At 46.8% G+C, this 9,119-nt stretch overlaps 1 long non-coding RNA gene across 1 annotated transcript; it reads right to left on the bottom strand.

Moving 5' to 3' along the window:
• Positions 1-450: 450 nt before the first annotated feature.
• On the bottom strand, positions 451-8,327 carry LOC132814107 (uncharacterized). Its single transcript, XR_009644310.1, has 3 exons — positions 8,194-8,327; positions 7,091-7,205; positions 451-531 (listed from the first exon to the last, which is right to left on the bottom strand). It is a non-coding gene; the product is annotated as an uncharacterized LOC132814107 (long non-coding RNA).
• Positions 8,328-9,119: the final 792 nt, after the last annotated feature.

The following is a 9,119-nucleotide window of genomic DNA, read 5'->3' as shown; positions in this document are numbered from 1 at the left end:
ACACACACAGCGAGGGAGGGACACACACAGTGAGGAGAGTTACACACACACAGCGAGGGAAGGGGCACACACACGTACACACACACACAAACACAGAACAAGGGAGGGACTCGTGCACACACAGTGATGTGTCTCCTCGGACGTGTAATCGTCCAGCTCTCACTCTAGTCTGCTCCCTCACAGGGTCACCGTCTCTGTCACTCCCAGGTACAGCTAGGCCTCGATCCTCAGTGCTGATTTATATTCTCCCAGGTGTGAGTCAGCCTCAAGCTCCTGCTCCAAGTTGCTCCCTCACACGGTCACTCCCTCTGTGACTCGGTGCTGATTTCGAGCCTCCTGCTCTGCTGTTTCTCCAGATCCAAGTCCCAGTCGGCCCTTGACCCTCACTGCTGATTTATATTCTCCCCCTTTGTGCTGCTCTCTCTCAGATTCTCTCCCTTAGTGACTCCCAGGTAATGGTAGGCCGCAAGCCTCAGCTGAGATTTATAACATCCCATTCCGCACTGGTCTCTTACAGGATCACCATTGTACCTGGAAGACAGTGGGAAATAGGAGGATTAGACAGAGCAGAGGGTGTTACAGTGATTGATGGAGCTGTAGGGGATGGAACAGGTTATCTGGGAGCTAGGCAGACCTGCAGTAACTAAAGAGCGTTACTGGAAGATACAGCGAGTTGCAGAAACTGAAGAAGGCAAAGGAAATAGCGAGATGGGGGCTTGCTCATGACGGAGCTTTGTAGAGTCTAAAGGCTTCAAAGTTTGGGAGAAGATTTGTAGCTCGGGTGCTCGTTGTTGTGGTTCTGTTCGCCGAGCTGGGAATTTGTATTGCAGACGTTTCGTCCCCTGTCAAGGTTACATCCTCAGTGCTTGGGAGCCTCCTGTGAAGCGCTTCTGTGATGTTTCCTCCGGCATTTATAGTGGTTTGTCTCTGCCGCTTCCGGTTGCCAGTTCCAGCTGTTCGCTGCAGTGGCCGGTATATCGGGTCCAGGTCGATGTGTCTGTTGATTGAATCTGTGGATGAGTGCCATGCCTCGAGGAATTCCCTGGCTGTTCTCTGTTTGACTTGTCCTATAATAGTAGTGTTGTCCCAGTCAAATTCATGTTGCTTGTCATAGGAGTGTGTGGCTACTAAGCATAGCTGGTCGTGTCGTTTCGTGGCTAAATGGTGTTCTTGGATACGGATCGTTAGCTGTTTTCCTTTTTGTCCTATGTAGTGTCTTGTGCAGTCCTTGCATGGGATTTTGTACACGATGTTGGTTTTGCTCATGCTGGGTATCGGGTCCTTTGTTCTGGTGAGCTGTTGTCTGAGAGTGGCTGTTGGTTTGTGTGCTGTTATGAGTCCGAGTGGTCGCAGTAGTCTGGCTGTCAGTTCAGAAATGTTCTTGACGTATGGTAACATGGGCCAGTCCTTGGGCCGCGGCATGTCCTCGTTCTGTTGTCTTTCCCTGAGGCATCTGTTGATGAAATTGCATGGTGTTTGACCCCACCCCACAGCTCACCAATAGGATAAACAACACACTGAGAAACTACAAAAAAGATAGATAACCACGTTTGACCTACAGATAATGAAAACTGAAAGCAACAACACCTTCAGATTCTATGGACTACCTAAAGTACACAAACCAGACATCCCACTCAGACCCATAGTATCACTACCAGGGACACCATCACACAAACTGGCTAAAGAGCTACAACAGAAACTGAAACACCTGATCAGCAGATCCAGACACTCTATACAGTCAACACAGGAATTCTTGGACATCATCAGAAATACACACGTAGACAAGGAAGAAACTATTCGACGTAACAGCACTGTTCACCTCTCTTGACAAAACCCTAGCCAGAGAAACAATAGCCAACCTGCTGGACGTACAGAACAGACAACAAGACGGGAACCTATCAACAAAGACGGCATACTCAAACTACTGGACCTGTGCCTCACAACACACTTCACATTCAACAACCAAATATGTGAACAAATCAACAGCACACCCATGGGCTCACCCATCTCTGGACTCATCGCAGAAGCGGTAATGCAAAGATTAGAACAAACAGTCTTACCGCAAATTCAACCCAAACTCTGGGTCAGATATGTGGATGACACCTTTGTAATAATTAAAAACACAGAAATAGAGAACACACACGGATCATCAACGCCACACTCACAGGAATCCGATTCACTACAAAGGTAGAAAAGGACAACCAACTCCCATTCCTAGACGTGATGGTACAGAGAACACCGAACGGAGAATTCACCACAAAGGTATACAGGAAAGCCACACACACAGACCAAGTCCTGAACTACGAAAGCAACCACCCAACCAACACACACAAAAGAAGTTGCATCAAGACATGGTTCAAAAGGGCCACAACACACTGCAGTACACCAGAACTGCAAAAAGAGGAAGAAGAACACCTCTACAATGTATTCGCCAGAAACGGATACCCCCGCAGTTTCAGTCAGGATTGTCTGTATGGATCTGCTAGACAACTGTCCTCTGATATTGATGAGGGCAGTCCAGATGATGTGGGTTACATGGAGTTCATTAAGGTCTTTGACAAGGTCCCACACGGAAGGCTGGTCCAAAAGGGAAGATCCCATGGGATCCAAGGTCAGTTGGTAAATTGGCTCCACAATTGGTGGAGGGTTGGTTTTGTGATTGAAAGCCTTTGCCCAGCGGTGTACCACAGGGATCTGTGCAGGAGCCATTGCTGGACATTATGGACATTAATCACTCGGATATGAAAGCAGAAGGTAACATTAGTAGGTTTGTAGATAACATGAAAGGTGAGGGTGTTGTCCATGGTTAGGGGGATGGACTCAGGCTGCAGTCTAATGTCCATCAGATGATAAACTGAGCAGAGTAATGGCAGACAGAGTTTACTTCTGATCACTGTGAGGCAATGCACTGTGGGAAGTCTCATAAACAAATGATATCCATCATGAATGGTCGGTCCTCCTGGAGTACTGAGGGACACAGGGACCTTGGTGGGCAAGTCCCTGGATGTCTGAAGGTGTCAGCACAGGTAGACAGGGCTGGGAAGGCACCTGAACTGGGAGCAGGAGGGGGACCCATATCCTGGTGGGGAACGTTGCTGGAGCTGCTCGAGAGGATTTAAACTTGTCTGGCAGGGCTGTGTGACTCCAAACAGTCGTAAGGCCAGAAGGAAATTTGAGGCTGGTACAGATGTTGTAGACAGCAATATAAATAGACAAGGCAGGCATGAACATAGCAGACAATGAGGGAAAACGGGTGGATTAAACTGCAGTTATTTCAATGCAAAGGGCCAGACAGATAAGGCAGATAAACCCAGAGCATGGATGGGAACATGGGATTGGGATACCATAGGTATTACAGAAACACAGCTGAGGGAGCGACAGGCCCAGCAGCTCGATGTTCCGGAGACAGATGCTGCAGGAAGGATAGAACAGGAGGCAAAACAGGCGGAGAGCTGGTGGTTTTGACTGGGGGAAACATCCCAGCAGGACCTAGAGGGAGTATTCATGCAGGATCGCCCAGTTAAACGATATTAGTGGAACTGAGAAATAAAAATTGGCCATTAGTTTTCTATGGTCGGACTACAGCGATAGGCAATGGGAGATGAAGGAGCAAATATGTCAGGAGATCTCAGATATCTCTTAGAATATTAGGGTTGTAATGATAGGGGATCCTAACTGTTCCAAACGTGGACTGGGATTCCTACTAAGTTAAGCATTTGGATGAAAGGAATTTGTTAAGTGTGTTCCTGAAACTCCCAGTCATTATGTAAGTGGCCCAACTGGAGAATGGGGCTAAAGCTGACCTCCCCTTGGGAACAAGGTCGGGAACGGGACTGAGGGGTTAGTGGGGGAGCCCTTTGGAAAGTCACCACAATTGTATTCGTTTGAAAATAGTGATGGAAAAGGAAAGGCCTGGCCCACAAGTTCAAGTTATTCAATGGAGCAAGATAGTATTCGACATGAATTTTTAAAGTAGATCTGGGGAGGCGATTTGCAGGTATGTGGATGGGTGTATGAATAGCAAAGATTTAGAGGGATATTGGCAAAATTGTGGCAAATGTGACTAGAAACGTCATGCAGGAGTTGGTCTGAAGGGCCTGTTTCCATGCTGTATATCTCTATGACCCAATGTCTTGAAATGAGTCCACATTATCGAAGAGGAGGTGCTGGAGGGTTTAAAACACAAAGGTAGATAAATCCCCAGGACCTGATCAAATGTAGCTCAGGACATTGTGGGAAGCTGGTGAAGACATTGTAGTAAAAAATGAGGTCTGCAGATGCTGGAGATCACAGCTGCAAATGTGTTGCTGGTCAAGCACAGCAGGTTAGGCAGCATCTCAGGAATAGAGAATTCGACGTTTCGAGCATAAGCCCTTCATCAGGATGCTCGAAACGTCGAATTCTCTATTCCTGAGATGCTGCCTAACCTGCTGTGCTTTGACCAGCAACACATTTGCAGCAGAAGACATTGTAGGGCCCCTAGCAGAGATATTTGTACCATAGAGAGCTATGTGTGAGAGGCTGATAGACTGGAGGGTGGCATTGTGGACAGTGAAGGTGGTTTTCTGAGATTACAAAGGCATCCTGATGAAATGCGTGAACAGCTGAAAAGCTGTAGATGGAGTTCAATCTGAATAAATGTGCGGGAATGCATTTGGTACAACAAACACGGCAGGGCTTATACAATTAATGGTAGGACCTTCGGGAGTGTCGTAGAACAGAGGGACCTCAGGGTTCAGGTACATAATTCTTTGAAATTTGTAACATGGAGAGACAGGATAGTTTAAAAAAAGGTGCTTGCCTCATTTGCCTTCACTGCTCAGTCCTTTGGATATAGGAGTTGGAAGCCATATTGAGATTATACAGGCCATTGGTGAGTCCTCTTCAGGATACTGTGTCCAGTTCTGGTCGACCAGTTATAGGAAGGATATTATTAAGCAGGAAAGGGTTGGGAGGAGATTTACTGGGATGTGGCTGGGTATGAAAGGCTTCAGTATGAAGAAAGGCTGAACAGGTTGGTATTTTTCACTGAAACCTGAATGTTGACAGATGACCTCATAGATGTTTATAAAATCATGAGGAGGATAGATCGAGTTAATGGGAGTTGTCTTTTCCCATGGACAGGGGAGTTTCAAGGCAAGGCATTACATTTTTAAGTTTAGAGGAGAGACATATAAAAAAAAGACATGAGGAGCACATTGTTACACAGAGGATGGGTTGTGTGTGGAATGAACTTCCCAAGGAAGGGGTGAATGTGGGACATTTACAATGTTAAAAGACATTTGGATTAGGGCAGAAATAAGAAAGGTATGAAGGAATATGATCCAGGAACAGGTAGGTGGGATGAGATCCGTTTTAGAGTATGGTTAGTGTTAACAGAACAGTGTGGTATGACTCTCTGACTATGATTATAATGTTGTGTCATTAATTAAGAAAGGCTGCAAGAGAAAGCCAGGGAGCTACAGGCTGATGAGCGAGACATCAGGGTGGGTCAGTTGTTCTGACAGGTAGGCCTTATTACGAACAGCCAGCATGGGCTTTGTGCGTGGGATAACATGTCTCACAAACTTGACTGGAGTTTGCTCAAGATGTGACCAAAAACATAGACAAAGGCAGAGCAACAGACGTTGTTTCTGGCTTCCACAAACCCCTGTTCAGGGTGAAGCCTGATCCATTGGTTAGTAACGGTAGATAACAAAGGATCAGGGAGAGCTTGCCAACTGGATACAAAATGGGATGACAGTGAGAGACAGAGGATGGTGGGAGAGGGTTGTTGTTTAAACTGGGGCCTCTGACCAGCAGTGTGCTGTAAGGATTGGTGATGGGACCACTGTTGTGCACCATTTACATAAACAATCTGAGTGAAAAGAGAGCAGTCCCTGTTAGTATGTTTGTGGATACCAAGATTAGTGGAAGAGTGGGCAGGGAATATAGATATCGAAGGGGATATTAATCAACTGGGCCAGTGGGGCCAAGGAATGAAAGATAGAGTTTAATTCAGGTATTGGATTTATTCAGACAAACCAGGGAGGACTAACACAGTTAATGGTTGGGCCCTGGAGAGTGTTGTAGAAAAGGGAGAGACCAAGGGGTGCAGTTACATTGTTCCTTGGACTGGCATCACAGGGGGACCGGGTGTTGAAAGCGGTAATTGGCACACTTGTCTTCATTGGTCAGAGCATTGAGTACATGAGTTGGAGATATTGGTAACACTGTCGTCAATATTTCTCCTGGGCAGAGGAGGCCACAGGGTTACCTTATAAAGGTTTATGAAACAATGTAGGGCCTAAGTACGGTGAATAGCCAAGGGTAGGTGAGTCCAAAGCTAGAGGCATAAAGGTGGGGTGAGAGAGTAAGGATTTAAAGAGGGAGCTGAGGGCAACATTATCCACAGAAAATGGTGCATAGACGGAATGGACTGCCAGAGGAAATGGTAAAATCAAGTACAATTACAACATGGAAAAGATACTTGGGCAGGTACATGGAGAGGGGAAGGTTTGAAAGGATATGGGCCAAACACAGGCAAATGTGACTCATTCCATTTAGGAAACCTCGTCCGAAGAATCATGCCGCACAGAAACAGACCCTACGTCTGCAGTTATTGGAGGAGAAGACTATCGAGACAACGCATGTTGTAGAGACTAAAGCAAGTTACAGCGTTATGGATGGTCATCTGGACTGGAGGTTTCAAATATGTGAAATAATTGGTGAGAGGGGAGGAGATGACAGAGATAGGAACTGTGATAGGAGTTAGAATGATTGAAGACACTGGTCCTCAATACAAGCCGTAGATAGTGTTGGAGAGGGAATAGGGAACAGAAAGATCCCAGATTGCATTACCACCCTCTCATGGGAGGCCTGCTTTCCCCTCAGTTGTTCTGATGCTCCCTAAGAAAGCACAGGACTGGACTGATAACTGGAACTCCCGATGCTGTCTCATTACAACAAAACTTGCAGCAGGTATGGTGATTGAGCCTGGGTTGTGTCTGTACTGTGCTCCCCCTCCAGCACTTTCTCTATGTCCTGTTTTGTTAGCTGATGTTTGGATCCCTCTTACTACTTTCTGCTCTGTGCACTGGAGTGATCTTACCTGGCAGCAGGATTGATTGAAGACTCCGACCTCCCTGACTGTGTCTTTCCGGCTGACCAACCATCGTCCCAGCCAGCAGTTGGCAAGTCTATTGAGTCAGGAACTCCATGAGTACCTGTAGAAGACACAGAAAGGGGCAGAATGGGAATTTAGACTAATGCTTTGAGGGTGACACATATAGAATGGCACTGAGCCCCACATAGATCTGGAAAATCCCAGTCTCCATTCCTGACCTGTGCTGCCTCATCTCTCTGGAGCGGAGAATTCTGTTGGCTCATGATCTGGAGTAGCTTCAAAAGTGAGAGAGGCTGACAGAAGCAGCAATTAGACCCCCACAGTGAGGGATACCAGACGGTGAGGTACTGAGTCACTACACCAGAGCGCCGGGTCAAACAATTGTGCAGGAAGAAAGGGTTTTGATTCATGTTGCACTGGGATATACAAACTGTGAGCAGGTGAAGTGATGGCCTTGGGGCATTATTGTGTGACTATTTATCCAGAAACTCAGCAAGTGTTCTCTGGACACAAGTCCAAATCCCACCATTGTAAATGATTGAATGTGAAATAAATGCTTCAAAAATGATGTAATTAAAAAACATGTAAGTGAGTATTAAACAATTGCTGATGTTAAGAAAAATCCACCGGGTGCATCCCTGTCTTTAGTGAAGTAATCTAAGATGGGACTGGGATATCACAGGGATTACAGAACAACAGCTGAGGGAGGGACAGGACAGGCAGCTCAATGCCCCAGGGGACAGATGCTGCAGGAAGGACAGAAGGGAGCTGAGAGAGGAGGAGAGCTGCTGGTTCTGATTGGGGTGAAACATCACAGCAGGGACTGAGAGAGGAGATTCCTGCGGGACCGCCCAGTGACGCTGTGTTCATGGAATTCATCAGTAACAATGGGGCTTCCCTTTCCTCTGATTGTTCTACAGACCCCGATAGCCCCGCCCTCCTGCACCTTGACCTTCACAACATGGCGGCCCAGAGCGCTCCCTCTTCCCTCAAACAAATGGCGGCCGTGACCCTGGGCCGCTTCCCTGATCAGAGACCGCCACCTCCTTCCCCGGGCCTGGAGGGGCTTTTTTTGTGTTTTTTTTTACCTCTATCCGAGATTTGTGAATTCTGTCCGCTCCTTTCTCCCAGCGACGCTCCCACACACCGGCTCTGAGCTCACTCTCTGAAGCCGATCGCAGCTACTTGCCGGAGAATTCAGCTCCGTGTCTCTCCCTCTCCCTGTCCCGATCAGTGTGACACTGCGCATGTGCCACACAGGAACCAAACTGCGCGTGCGTCTGAGGTTTCCGGTGAGTTTATAGAGATTATTCATAACTGAAGAGAATCATGGGTGATATATTTGTCATTAACAACAGTTCTGTCGACTTACAGATATAGAGCTGGCTAGTATGAGAGTAGATTGTTCGGTCCAACTCAACCATACTGGCCAAGTATGTAAATTACCAGTCGTTCTGAGTTTGAAAACAAGTTTCTTACTCAATTTGTGCAAATCGATTGAAAATATGTACGTTATCAGATTTACATCACAACTATTTCTTAAAATCTCACATTGATTTATGACAGAGGTTTAACACTCCACTATGTAGTGAAAACGATCAATCCTGCAAAACAGTTTGCATTCTGACCAATCCTGACGCGTTCACTCCCGAGAATGCTTTGGCCCCGCCCCTCACTCACTCTGGTTGGAGGACCGGCCGCTGCTTGGTCCTCCAGTTCCGCCCCTTCCTCCCATTTGCAGAGTTGATTCGGGCGTGACTCAGCAGCTAAGCACCAGAAACATTAAGGGACAAGGGACAAGGGAATTTAGAGTCGATGTCTTGTGATGCGGTGAAAATATCCCGAATCTTGACCGGGAGGCCTGGTTTCAATTCACAGCGAGTGCAGGTGTGTCTAATAACAACTTTAAACAGGTTCATTCGGAAAAACAAGGGAACCGAGTAAAAACAATAGAAAATGCATACAATGTGGTGGGGTTCTCAATGCTCAGATGATTTTAGTCTTTACCAAGTGT

This window comes from Hemiscyllium ocellatum, unplaced genomic scaffold (assembly GCF_020745735.1).
Source record: "Hemiscyllium ocellatum isolate sHemOce1 unplaced genomic scaffold, sHemOce1.pat.X.cur. scaffold_680_pat_ctg1, whole genome shotgun sequence".
Lineage (NCBI taxonomy): Eukaryota > Metazoa > Chordata > Chondrichthyes > Orectolobiformes > Hemiscylliidae > Hemiscyllium > Hemiscyllium ocellatum.
The sequence above is the reverse complement of the archived record's forward strand: the minus strand, read 5'-3'. Positions and strand labels throughout refer to the sequence as shown.